At 41.3% G+C, this 13410-nt stretch overlaps 1 protein-coding gene across 1 annotated transcript in view; it reads right to left on the reverse strand.

Annotated features, from left to right (window-relative positions):
• NT5C2 (5'-nucleotidase, cytosolic II) overlaps window positions 1–13410 on the reverse strand; it is a 155554-nt gene that overhangs the window by 141850 nt on the left and 294 nt on the right. The window lies entirely within an intron of this gene.

The following is a 13410-nucleotide window of genomic DNA, read 5'->3' on the forward strand; positions in this document are numbered from 1 at the left end:
TTCTGGTCTCTCTTTTAGGGCTAGTTGTGTTTGTTGTATTTTCAAAAGTATATATGTTTTTGGGAGGAGATTCCCACTGTCCTACTCATGCCGCCATGTTGGCTCCGCCTCAGATATCTACATTATTAAGTGCTCACCCCAACTAGTGTAGTTACTGTCAATGTAGAAAAATATTACAGTATTATTGCCTATATCCTTTATGCTGTATTTTCATTCTATGACTAATTTATATTATGATTGAGATTTTGTGCCTCTTTATCCCCTTCTATTTTACCCACTCACCCCAACCCTTTCCCCATGGTAACCACCAGTCACTTCTCAGTATCTGATTCTATTTATTTTCTTCATTTGTTTTGTTTTGTTTTGTTTTGTTAGATTCCACATATAACTGAAATCATATGGTATTTGTCTTTCTCCCTAGCTTAATTTAGCATAATACCCTGTAAGCCCATCCATGTTGCTGCAAATGGCAAAATTTCTCTTTAATGGCTGAATAATATTTCATTGTAAATATGTACCCCACCTTCTTTATCCATTCATCTATTTATGGACACTTTGGTTGCTTCTGTATCTTGGCTATTGTACGTAATGTGGCAATAGACATAGAAGTGCCCATCTCTTTTTGAGTCAGTGATTTTGTTTCCTTTGGGTAAATTCCCAGAAGTGGAATTGCTGAGTCATACGGTATTTCTATTTATAGTTTTTTGAGGAATCTCCATACTGCTTTTCACAGTGGTTGGACCAATTAGCATTCCCACCAACTTTTCTCCACATACTTGACAACACTTTCTTTCTTTTCTTTTATCATTTTGAATATGTCATCCCACTGTTTTCTGGCCTCCATGGTTTCTGACAGGGAATTAGCTGTTAATCTTATGGAGACACCATTGTATACAATGAGTTGCTTTTGTCTTGTTGCTTTCAAGATTCTATATGTCTTTGGCTCATAACAGTTTGATTATGATGTGTCTTGGTGTGAATCTCTTTGAATTCATCCCCCTTGAATTTTGTTGAGCTTCTTGGATGTATAATCTTTTTAATTAAGTTTGGCAAGTTTTTGGCCATTATTTCTTCAAATATTCTTTATATCCCTTTCTCTCTCTCTTCTCCTTCTGAAACTCCAGAGGTCTCTTAAGCTCTTTTCATTTATACTCATTCTTTTCTCTTTCTGCTCCTCAGACTTGATCATCTCAATTGACCTACTTGCAAGTTCATTGATTTTTCCTCCTGCCTGCCCAGCTCTGCTCTTGAACTACTCTGGTGAATTTTTTGCTTCACTTATTGCATTTTCAACACCAGGATTCCTGTTTGGTTCCTTTTGTAACCTCCATCTCTTTATTGATATTTGCTATTTGGTGACATCATTCTTATGATTTCCACTAGTTGTTTGGACATAGTTTCCTTTAGTTCTTTGAAAATATTTTAAATAGCTGATTTAAAGCATTGATCTAATAAGTTTAGCATCTGGGCTTCTTCAGGGACAGTTTATATTGATTGCTATTTCCCTGTGTAGAGGTCATACTTTCTTGTTTCTTTGCATGTTTTGCTATTTTTATTGAAAACTGGACCTTTCAAATATAATGTGGCAACTCTGGAAATCAGATCTTTCCCTCTTCTTAGACCTTATTGTTTCTGCAAGTTCTAGTTTTTGTTGTTTGCTTGTTTAGTGAAGTTCTGAACTAATTTGTAAAGTCAGTATTCTATGTCATGTGTGGCCATTGAAGTATCTGCTATTGACTTAGTGGTCAGCTAGATTTCCTTAAATGCCTAGGATAAAAAAATGAGCATAGATTTCCTTAAATGCCTAGGACAAAAAAACTCCCATTTTTAAAAATAGATGGCTCTTTGTGTTTTGGTGTATCCCTTCAACACTCAACCAAGCAGTTTACAGCTTTGCCTTAGCCTTTACTTCCTGCTTGTACAGAGCCGGAAGGTCAGCCAGAAGTGGGCACTTAGGGCTTTCTCACATATATCCTTGGCATGTGCATTTCCCCAGGAATATGTTTCAGAGTTTTTCAAAGCCCATGTTCCCCAAAGCATCTCATTTCCTAGCCTTCCCTCCCAAGTTTTAGATTAATCTATTATTTGCCCCAACTAGTATATACTATTTCAGGCAATAACAACTAAAACATTTGCTAGTAAATGTTTTCATCAAATGCTCCCTGGTTAGCTACTCAGAGGTAGAGAGTTGTAAAGTAGACAAGTTTAAGGCCAGCCCTTTTAGCCAGACCTTCAGGGAGCCACTAGATAGGTCAAAACAACCACAATGCCCTGTGAATAAGGTCCATTACTGAGAACTGTACCAGGAATGCAGCTATTTTCTTCTAGGCCACTTTCAACCTGGCGAATGGGACCAATGTACGTTAAACACCACAAAGCTTGTTGCTTTTACAAAAATTCAATTCATTTTTCTTGAAAGCATTCCCTTGGTAGTTGCAGGCTTTTGGTTAGTGTCCAGTGTTCTGAAAAAATAGATTCTGGAAGTTTTTGCCACCTCTTCTGATGTTATTATGAAGGGATGAACTTTTGGAGTTCCTTACTCTGCTGTTTCACTGACATTACTTCAATATGACTTATTATTGGTAATGGTAACCTTAATCATTGGTTAAGGTGGTGTCTGCCAAGTTTCCACGTTGCAAAGTTACTATTTTTTCCTTTCTATTTGCAATTCCAGAGGTCAGCAAACTGTGGCTGGAAGGCAGAATCACCTTGCTGCCTGTTTTTGTAAATTTGTTTTTTTTATGGAATGTTTTAGGTAAAAAGGGGCTCTTATTGTTATGCAGCCACACTCATTTATTTACATATTTTCTGTGGCTGCTTCCATGCTACAACAGCAGAGTTGTTGCAAAAGAGCTTGTATGGCTCAGAGACTAGTATAGTTCTTATTTGGCTCTCTATTGACTCCTACTCTATTTGTCAGAAGCATCACTAAATCTAGCCCATGTGTAAAGGGAGAGGAACTAAGCTTTCTTTACATTGTGCAGGGAGTATCAAAGCATTTTTGGACATATGTCAAAAACAAGATAATAAATATTTTGGGGTCAATATATACTTTGAGGCTATGCAAATATCCTGTTTCTCCTTAAAGTTTTGCCCACTAATATGAGCCTCAGCAGTAGATCTTACCTGCAGCAATTATTACTGTGGTGCTCTAACACTGATGTTCTGTTTCATTCATTTTGCATGTATTAATTGGGATTCTTCTGTAAGGAAGATTTGTTCCTTCTGCCCCATTTATTTACTTATTCAATCTTTTAATTAGATCAGTATGAGTTCATGGATTATTTTATTCTCTGGGTCATAATCCATTACTATCATAATTTACTTCATGGTACAGGAGTTGAGGTACTTTCTCTTGGTGAAGAGGCAGTGGAGGCAATGGAAAACACAGTAAAAGGTTTGGAGGTAGAAGCCTGGATTTGTGACCTTGGGCAAGTCCTTTGACCCCCCATTGTTTTTGCTCATCAGCAGAATAAAAATGTTAAGAGCCACCTCATAGGATTTTTGCGAAAATGCTGTTTGAACTAGGAAGTAGGATGCAAAAGTTAGACTGTTAGGTAATTGTACAGAAAATGGAAATTCCATGTCAGGATTCTCACTTGATTCTAATCTCGCCCACTGCATATGTGCGATGAGTTAATACTTTGCCTGCTGCACAGGCGCCTACTTGCATGCTCGTTGGCGGTAAGCTATTCACAATGAATTTTGCTTTAAGGAGAGTTCTGCTCAGCGCTAGGAGCAGAGGGAAGCAGGAGAGCGGAGTCTAAGGAAAAGGGAAGCAGCAGAGCCCCCTCTAGAGAGACAGAAGGGAGCCCAGAGAAGAGAGCAGGAGGGAGCAGAGCGGAGGCAGCGCCTGGGGCAGAGCCTGGAGCTGGGGCCAGAGGCAGAGGTGGGCTTGCTGCTTGTAGAAAGCCGGGTGACCACTGTGAGAATACCGCTTGGTATGAGCCCCTTTTTACCTAAAACGTTCCATTGTCATTATTTGGTCTCACCGAATTCATACTGAACTTGCTGGGAACCCCTCCACCCGGAGCTAAGTAACACACTTTCTTCACTCTCATTTCATTCTTCACTTTTCTTCTTCCCCTCTTCCCTTCCTCTTTTCATCTTCTACATTTTTACTTCTCTGTCTGTGTCTTAGGCCCACCAGGGGTCCCCTGTGATGCTAAGGGTGAAGCCAGTGGGGTCTGAGTCACAGCACTTCTTTGAAGGAGGGCTGCACCAGGGCCAGTCCAAATAACTAGTTTCCTTGTGCTGCTGTCCTCAGGAAGCCACTACAGACTCCTTTGCTGTTCTCAGTAGACTGCTTCCTGCACACATTTCCCCCATACCCCTTACCCCCTGGATGGCAGGGACCGTGCCTTGCATCTTTATAACTCCCTTGTCTCCCTTACTGCACAATGCCTTTCAGATAGTCTTCACTGGACCTTGGATGTGAATTTTAACACATATTCTGTGCTCTAACACACACAGGTTCTGCATGTTATCACTGTGCAGAACATAGGCATGCTGATGGCAAACATCATCACTGAAATTCACTTGGTGATTTCTGTCATTTTATTAGGCCTTCAGTTCCAGTTTGGAAATATTTGACTTTCCACTTCAAAAGGCAATAAGTGTTTGGAAGGTTATAAACTGAATCAGACATGCATGGCACTGAACCTCAAGGAGCCTAGAGTACCATTGTGGGAGAAAGCTCTGCACAAATAACAAACTAGATGTTATCAAGGACTTCAAATGTCAGACAGCAAATGGGCTTTGTTCAGCAGGCAGTGGGTAGCTAGTGAAGGATTCTGAGGAAGAAGTTGACATAATCTATACTGAGGAAGTGGGAAGGTTGAAATGCATGAGTCGGGACCCATGAGGAGCAATCAGAAGTCTTTTGGAATGTCTCAAGTGAGAAATAACATACCTCGATTACAATAAGAATGGAAAGAAGGGGACAGAAACCTCACCCAGGAAACGTCAACAGGACGTGGTCACACAGGAGTCAGAGAATCTTAGAATGTGACCTTTGAATTTATCTTTTGTTTCAGAAGAGAAAGATGAGGCCTAAAGATGCTGTTATTTGTCCAAGCTCACACTGTTAGTTTGTGACTATACCAGTCAGGTGACTAGGCTATGCTGCAGTAACAGTGATTCTGTAAACCCCATCCTCCAGCGCCTAATCCATAGAGGTTTATTTCCTACTCACAAAATGTCCTCTGCAGGCCAGGAGACCCCCACAGGGAGCACCATTCCAAATGATGACTCAGGGACCCAGTCTGCTATTGAGGGTTCTGCCAACTCAATTCATACCTTTCAGGAAGAGAAAGTGTAAAGAACATGTATCACTTCCTCTCACAGTCTTTTGGTCAGAATTAGTCAATGCCCCAGCCTAGCTACAAAGAAGACTTAAGAGTATAGTGGGAAGAGAGTGGGTATGAGATTTTTTTTTGCTATTTGGTAAGCACTGCATTCTTTGTCACTGTCATAGAACTAGAAATGGACTGATTCAGATAACCCAGTCCTTTTTCCTACAGTTTTTAGCAAGTCAACCTATTTCATGGATTTGCTAACACCTCAGCAGTGTACCCTGTGTTCTGATTATCTTCCTGTTCCTGAAGACTTGGCAGGAGAACTGAAAACAGATTTTCAGTCTTGAGAGAAAAAACCCTATTCAGAAACTCTAAGTAGGCAGCTTGATGTATGCTGGGGATATTTCAAGCAACTCCAAACTATGTATCACCATATGGCAATTACTTGTATAATCTAAAATTAGGTGCAGAAATATTCACATAGTACATATCAACTCAGACATATACACCTCTGTTCCTTGACTTGTGAAGTCACAGAATTAGACGCAGGCCACAGGGTTAAAGTAGAATAGACAGCCTCATAGCAGAGTATGGGAGAGCTGATTAGAAGGATGAAGTCAGTGACTCTCTGGGTGCCTGCATGCCATGCTTCCAATCTCCTCCTGAGAGAGGCAGACCTTTACCATTAAGAAACTTATTCAGTATCGTGTGAATTATCACCCTGGCCACAACTGTTTGGAGCAGGAAAACATGCTTGACTCAAAGGCACTAATTTCTAGGTGGCTTATGAGGTGGTGCAGTATGAGATGACTGGGGACTAACCAGGCCAATCAGAAAACAGAATCAGAAATTTCTGGAGAGAGTTTGCCAGTTGACAGTGGGCACAGGAGATGAACGGTACAGAGGGAGAAAATAGCATATCATTGAAATAGCAGAAATCTGGAGTCAGCCAAAGAGAGCGCTGCTTTTCACAGAGTAAGAAGCAGATAGCTGGTAGTGCCAGAACATATAGGAGCTGTGGAAGCAGAATATTACTAAGTTGGCAAAACAGCTAAGTATCAGAAAACAGCAAATTCCTAACACTAAATGGGCAATGAGATATTTGGTCCCTGGAGCTATGCTGATAGGATTCCAAATTGCATTTAAGTCCCCCAAAAGCCCAGCCATATGGATATTCCTGAACTTCTAATCTTGTGGCAGAAATTTCTGTCTTCCTTAATTCTGTAAAGTTGTTTACAGTAACCCCTCATCGCTTCTGGTGGTTTGAGTGAACCTGTCCTTTGCAACCACAAGACCCCATTAGGCCATAAAAAGAAATGAAGTTGCAGTACATGTTGGAACATGGATGAATCTTGAAAACATGCTAAATAAAATAAGTCAGATGCAAAAGAACAAAAGGCATTCCATTTACATGAGGTACTTAGAATAGTGAAAAATAAAATCGACAGAATATAGAATAGAAATCACCAGGGGCTGGGGGCTGGGGGAATGGGGAGTTATTACTTAATGCTTACAGAGTTTCTGTTTGAGGTGATGAAAAGTTTTAGAAATAGTCAGTGGTGATGATCACAAAACATAGTGAATGTACTTAATGCCACTGAATTGTATACTTTAAAATGGCTAAAATAGTAAAATTCATGCTAGTATATTTTCCCCCACACACAAAAAGACCCTATTTGGGGTGCAGTGTGATGGAAAGAACACCAGCTTGGAGTCAGAGAAACTGGGTTCAAGACCCAGCTCTGCCATTTTCTGGCTGCGTCACTTTGGGCAATTTACCAAATTTACTCTCAGTGTCCCAGTTTGTTCACTGGGAAAAGGGATAATAAAATCCTTTCTAAGTTTCTGGTGAGGAAAAATGAAGACAAAATGCATCATTACATAAGTATCATTTGAAAATGAGTCCAGTGACTCTTGCTATGGGTATTTGGAAGCAGAGACCACAGATGCCTGTATTCTCAATTTAGGAAGGTGAGGTTTCTCCTTTGGCTGCGTGCTCAGGACACACTGGTGTGAATAATGTGAAGCTCACCACATTTCCCATCAGAAACCCTGAATGCTCCTCTTCTCCATTGTATTCTGCCATTCCTTCTCCAGCCCCTAGGCCCTAGTGCTTTCTTTCTCTAGTCCCAGTGGAAGGCAGACCTCTGCAGGGATTATTTTCTCATTCAACTGGAGTCCCTTTGTTCCCCTTCCCAAAGTATATATCTGTTTTAGGCTGTGTCTCTTTCCAGGGAGGAAAAAGCTTGATCCCTGTAAATTTTCTGAGTTGAAATAAAGAATATTTCAGGAATCAGCAGACATGTAGGTATTGGAAATGCTGGGGGAGAAGGAGCCCTCAAAGCCCTTTGTATTTCCTAGGGCCAGGAAGTTTGTAATCCTCAAGTATTTGCTGACTGGGCTCCTTTTTCTGGGCATCAGCAAAAGGCAGGGGGTGGACCAAATGGTGTCTCAAATCTGATTACATTGTGACATTGTGTGAAGACTGAAAAGAAGTTCCCAAACCAAGAAGGCTGGGGAGCTGTCCGAGGTCCTGAAGTGTGGCTAACGGGTAAGCCTCCCTGTTTCTCCTAATTCTGGGGCCCTGGCAACTCCGGTTCAGCCTAAATTCTAATTTGGAAGAGGTGAATAAAGAGGTAATTCTGGGAATGAGGAAAGAATGAGAGACAGAAGTACACAAATACACAGAGCATTTTGGATATTCTTATAAAGGTGGAGGAACTGTTAAAGCCAAAACATAGAAACTTCGGTTTTTATTTTATTTTTAAATAAGAATAGTCATGAAGAAACCGCAAATGCCCTAAGCAAAAATATAGACCAAGAGAAAGATGGAGAAAGCTGTGCATTAAACAATGAAATGCAAAACCGTGTAAACAGAAATTTGTGAGCAAAACCACAACCACATAAAATGATGTGTCACCGTCAACTGAACCATACCAAAGGTCTCACAGGTCTTTACTTTTTTTTTTACTGTGTAGATAGAGACAGTTTAATTTTTATGAACAGAGGACAAATAGGAATATTACGTAAGTTCATGTCATGTTCTTTCACATGTCTTTGTTAAAAATATCCCCCCTTATCCAGAAAGTTTGGTGCATGTTCTTCCCCACCTGCCTTACTAATATGCTCATGCAAGCATTTTTTATGGAGTTTAAAGAAATATGGCTGAAAAAATAACTACTCTAAAGCCAGGTACAGAAAAACGGTGGGCTTCCCTCTGAGTACTTAGCACATATGGTCTGGAGTCAAATACATACTGCCCTATGGTGGTCCTTAAATTAGGACCTCAAGTTAGCCATAACTTTCTAATTGTGAGCTCCTTGGGGTTACTGACCATGACTCATATCTTCTCCCACACAAACACGCAAACAACACCAGATATGCGGCTAGACTCACAGTAGGTGTTCAATAACTGTTGATTGGTTGACTGCTTAAGGCAAAGTAGAGGTGGAGGCTGGATTTCACTCAGGTAATGCAGTTTCTTTTTCTCTTTTTTAAAAAATGAGGGTGTTTTTCATAGAGGAAAACTAGAAACAACCTAAAAGTCCAACAAGAGATTGAGTAAATGAATTATGGCACATCCACATAACAGAACACTAAGTTGTAAAAAGTAAATAGATCCATATAACTGATGTGGGAAAATGGCTACAATTTTTGAAGTAAAAAAAGAAGTCTGCAGAACAGTATGTAAAATGCATATGATTCTATATTTATAAAAGTTTAAATTAAGCTGAGAAAAGTGACACTTTTTAAAAATCATTTCTAGCTAAATTCATCACTGTAATTCCAGTAGCTGGCATATAGCCAAGGTTCAGTAAATGTTTGTTAATGACTATGGTAACACCATGGACTCTGAGTAGCACTTGAAATACTCTCAACAAAGTGTGAATTCTGACCTTTTTTTCTATTACTCAAGAATATGTAAGATTTTCCTGTTGCTACGCAGGAGGGAAGGGGGAGAGAGACCTTTCAAGCAGATGAAGTTGGGAGAACATTAGATTGAACATCATTGGTTCAATCCTAGGTTTTTTGCTTACTTTTTTGCTTACTTTATCTATTTAAGGATTTCAACAGGTGAAGTGAGAGCAGAGGAAGAAATTCCAGGAAGAGAAAACTATACAAAGAGAAGAATGGTGTGAGGCAGAAAATTCAAGATCAAGAAGTGGGCTGGGAGGTAGTACAGCATGGAGAAGACAAGTAACGACTCTATAGCATCTTACTACGCTGACAGTGACTCCAATAGTGAGGGTGAGGACTTGATAATATGGGTGAATGTTGAAAACACAATGTTGTTCATGTGAAACCTTCATAAGATTGTATATCAATGATACTCTAATTAAAAAAAAAGAACTGGGCTGGGGTGGAGAAGCTAGAGGGAAATTATAAATTCACTTTAAGATGTATAGTACTTGAAGACCAGCAAGCATTCATGAGGAGATGTCCCACAAGTAATAGGATGTGTGAATTTGGAGTTGGAAATCAGAAAATAGTAAGTTGGGAATCATGGGTATAGGTCAGGCCTTTTGTTATATGCCCCACAGCACTTATGGTCTCCATTATAGCCCTTGTCAGAATTATAACTAACAATGAACTGTGATTAGCTGTTTAATCTCTGTCTCTTGCTAGAATTCTAGCCCCATGGAGGCAGCAGAGCTCACATCAGCCTTATCCCTAGGACCCAGTCCAGTGCCCTGCACTCAGTAAATATTTTGAACGAATTAAGTAAAGAAGTTGATACTTTAATAACCCCATTCCTTAACCTCCATAAAAAGATGCTTGCATGAGCATATTATAAGGCAGGTGGGGAGGAACATGCCCCAAACTTTCTGGAGAAGGGGGGATATTTAATTGAGTGAGCACACAATAGGCACTGTGACACCTGCTTTGTATAAATAATCTCATTTAAACTTCACAGGAACCTCATGAGTAGTAGGTCAAGGATTTCCAAACCTAAATTCAATGGGTCTCGGATAGGCCTGGGAATCTGAATTTAAGTTTCCAGGTACCTCTAATGAGCAGTCAGGTTTAGAGACCACTCAGATGGATAGTTTCATTAAAATTTTACACATGAAGAAACTAAGGTTCACCAAGTAATAGTAATTTGTGTAAATTGATAGTAATATTGTAAATCGTAAATTGATGTGAAACTAGATCTCTGAGGGAAAAAACTTTACCACAAGCCTCCCTGCCTCTGGGAGGAGACATTATATATATATATAAAAAAAGAGTTTAAGAGGGAAGAGCAGCAGGCCAAAAACTGAATGCTTGAAATGAAGGAGTAGTGAGCATTGCCAAATTGCCACAGAGAGGCCACAGAGGACTGGCACAAGAGAGAACCTGGGGATGACCAGCCAACGTGTCTGCAGGGCCTGAGTCCGGTTGCCGGAAGATGAAGATTCAGCCCTTGGCACAGGGCAGGGCACTCCCTCAGGAGACCTGGCCAGATGGAAGGAGTTGTGGTTTGAGGCTAAGCCAAGATCACTCCTTGGTAGTACAGCTTTGTGCTAAAATTACTAAAGCCAAACATCTGGGCCTGTGGGGTGGTATGCCAAGAAAGCAGAGGTGTAAGTCCCACTGGTAAATCTCTTTGGGATCTCAAGTAAGCTGTTCAGAAATTGCAAAATGCAGCACACTGTAGATTCTCCAGGGCCACTATCCCTTTGTTGGATTATTCAGACCTTTTGCCACACTTCCTTCTGCTCTATGTGTGTTTTGCCTTCGGAGTATGGCTTCTACAAGAGGATGGAAAGAGAAGGAAAGGTAAAACTCCAACTATGACATTTTGCTGGTTTTTTTTGCTGAATAACCTGGCTGAAATGAGGTTGGAATCTTAGCCCAGAAGAAGATCTTCTAATTATCTGTGGTTGCTTCTACTTAGTCACAGTCCACACTGGCCACACTGGCCCCTGGTACTACAATCAAGGATGACTGTATTCTTTCTCAAAGGGCAGCCTCGAGGCCTGTGACAGTTTCCTGTAATTCCCATCACTAAATCCAACTCATATCCTGTTGATGGTCGATTCAAAGCAATATTCCTTTATCTTCAAAGGACATTTTTTTCATTGTTCACATCACGTTTCATTTATTTACCCAACAAATTTTTTTAGCACCTACCGAGAGCTAAGCACTGTTCTTTCTGCTGAAGATGCAACTGTGAATAAAACAGACAAGGTTCCTACCTTTCTGAAGTATATACATTCCAGTAGAGAAAACAGGTAATAATAAAATATGTAATATATATAACAAGTAAATATGCAATGTCAGATGGCATTAAATGTTATGGCCAAAAAAAAATGAATCCAGTTGAGAGGGATACAGAATGGTGGGAGGAGGGCTATTTTTCTAATTTGGTGTGACAAGATGATGTAGTAACATTTGAGCACAGCCTTAAAGGAGTAACCCATGCATTCCAGGTAGAAGGGACAGCAAATGCAAGGGCAATGATGACAATAACCCCTTATACCTGTAGAGTTTACCCAGCATCTTCCCATCCAACAACTCAGTCTTTCATGCCCTTGGAGAAATAGGTGTTGTTATCCGCACATGCTTAGTAAGTAGCACAAGGAACAATTCAAACCCATCCATTCCAATTTTCTGAGTTACAAACCAGCTGCTACGTTGTTACTGGCCACAACTCTTCTAAAACCCCCTTAGCCTTATTCTGGCTGCATGGAAATTAATGAGACCCTTTGCTCTAAGAAGCAGAATTAGGTAGTGAGGAAAGAATGTATGTTTGCTTGCTAGTGACCGCCTGCAGAGTGCTGCAGGTGCGCTTTGCTCTTATCAGCAAAATGGGGAGAAAGGCCACCTTGAAGAGTGGTCAGAAGGAGGTAAACTTATGCAAAAGTCCTGGCATAATGCTTACTTAGCAGAGAGTAACTACTCAGCAGTGTTTGCACCTTCATCTCGTTTTTCTGAGCCCAGTGAACTCGAAATTGAGTCTCTCTAGCTCAGGTCTTGGTCTGTGATAAGGAACTAGGGGAACAGGCTGTGGCAGGGGCTGACCGTCCTCTATGACATCAAACACAAAGCCAAGAGATATGCTCTAGAGTCCCATAAGACTCCCTTTTCCCCTTCCTTTAGTGGCCTATCTCAAGAAATATTTTCCCTCATAAGGTTAAAACTTATCCTAGAACTACATCTCTGAGTTTCCAAGATCAAGAAAGGCCTTCTGTCTGGAATTCTGGAATCTACTAAAGAGTTCGTCCTACTCCCTCTCCAAAGCTATAGCCACATCCCCAGAGCTATTGTAAGCTTGAAGGTGAGTGCATGCTACAGATCCCACATTGACTCCTTCCAGCCTTCGTCTTTCCAGATCCCGCTATTTGATTCCACCCAAGGGGTGGTAAAGGAGGCCAGGCCGCTCAGTCACCAGCACTATTCCCCACTCCTGAAATTTAATCTGTTTGCAGAGACCTCTTTTGTCCGAAAAGAGATCTCCACATGAAAGGGCCCTTCTAAACTAGATGAGGATTTACACAGACTGAAATCTCAAATGCCTACAGGGCCAGAGGTAAAGTAAATGAATTAAGAAGGTGGGCCTGATTCAATGCAGAGCCGTGGGGACTGTGGTGAACAGGAGAATACAGTTATACAATGGCAAGCGCACCTCAGCTCTGCCCACTGAGGCCATCCCAGCTCTTCCCCTCCGCTTCTTCCCACTCTCTGCAGCTCAGGCCCACATTCTTTACCTACCTCTTTTCTCTTCCTAGGGCTTCCCAAGCATTCGACACAGCCACCCACCCCAGGGGCACCCATGAGCTGCAGAGGAAGAGCAAGCAGAAATGAGATGCTCTCTGACATAGACCCATTTTTCCCCTGGGAAAAATAGGCGGGCTGAGGGAGGGGACAAAGCCTTACCCTGCAGGTCCCCACTCAAACTGGAATAACAGGGACGGGAGAACGGGACACCTCCCCGCAAAAACCTTAACCGTCCGCTGAGTTAAAGGGGGCTGAGGAGGACAGAGTCAAGGGATGCGACAGAGCCGTGTCGTTTCCGGATGGGAAACTCCAATCGTTTGGGCTTCCCTCCGCTCGAGTCACTTCCAAACCAGACGATTCTCGGAGAGGGAAGCTGCGGACAGGGTGCGGCTCCTACGCATATGGCTTTGTC

This window comes from Manis pentadactyla, chromosome 8, assembly GCF_030020395.1.
Source record: "Manis pentadactyla isolate mManPen7 chromosome 8, mManPen7.hap1, whole genome shotgun sequence".
NCBI lineage: Eukaryota > Metazoa > Chordata > Mammalia > Pholidota > Manidae > Manis > Manis pentadactyla.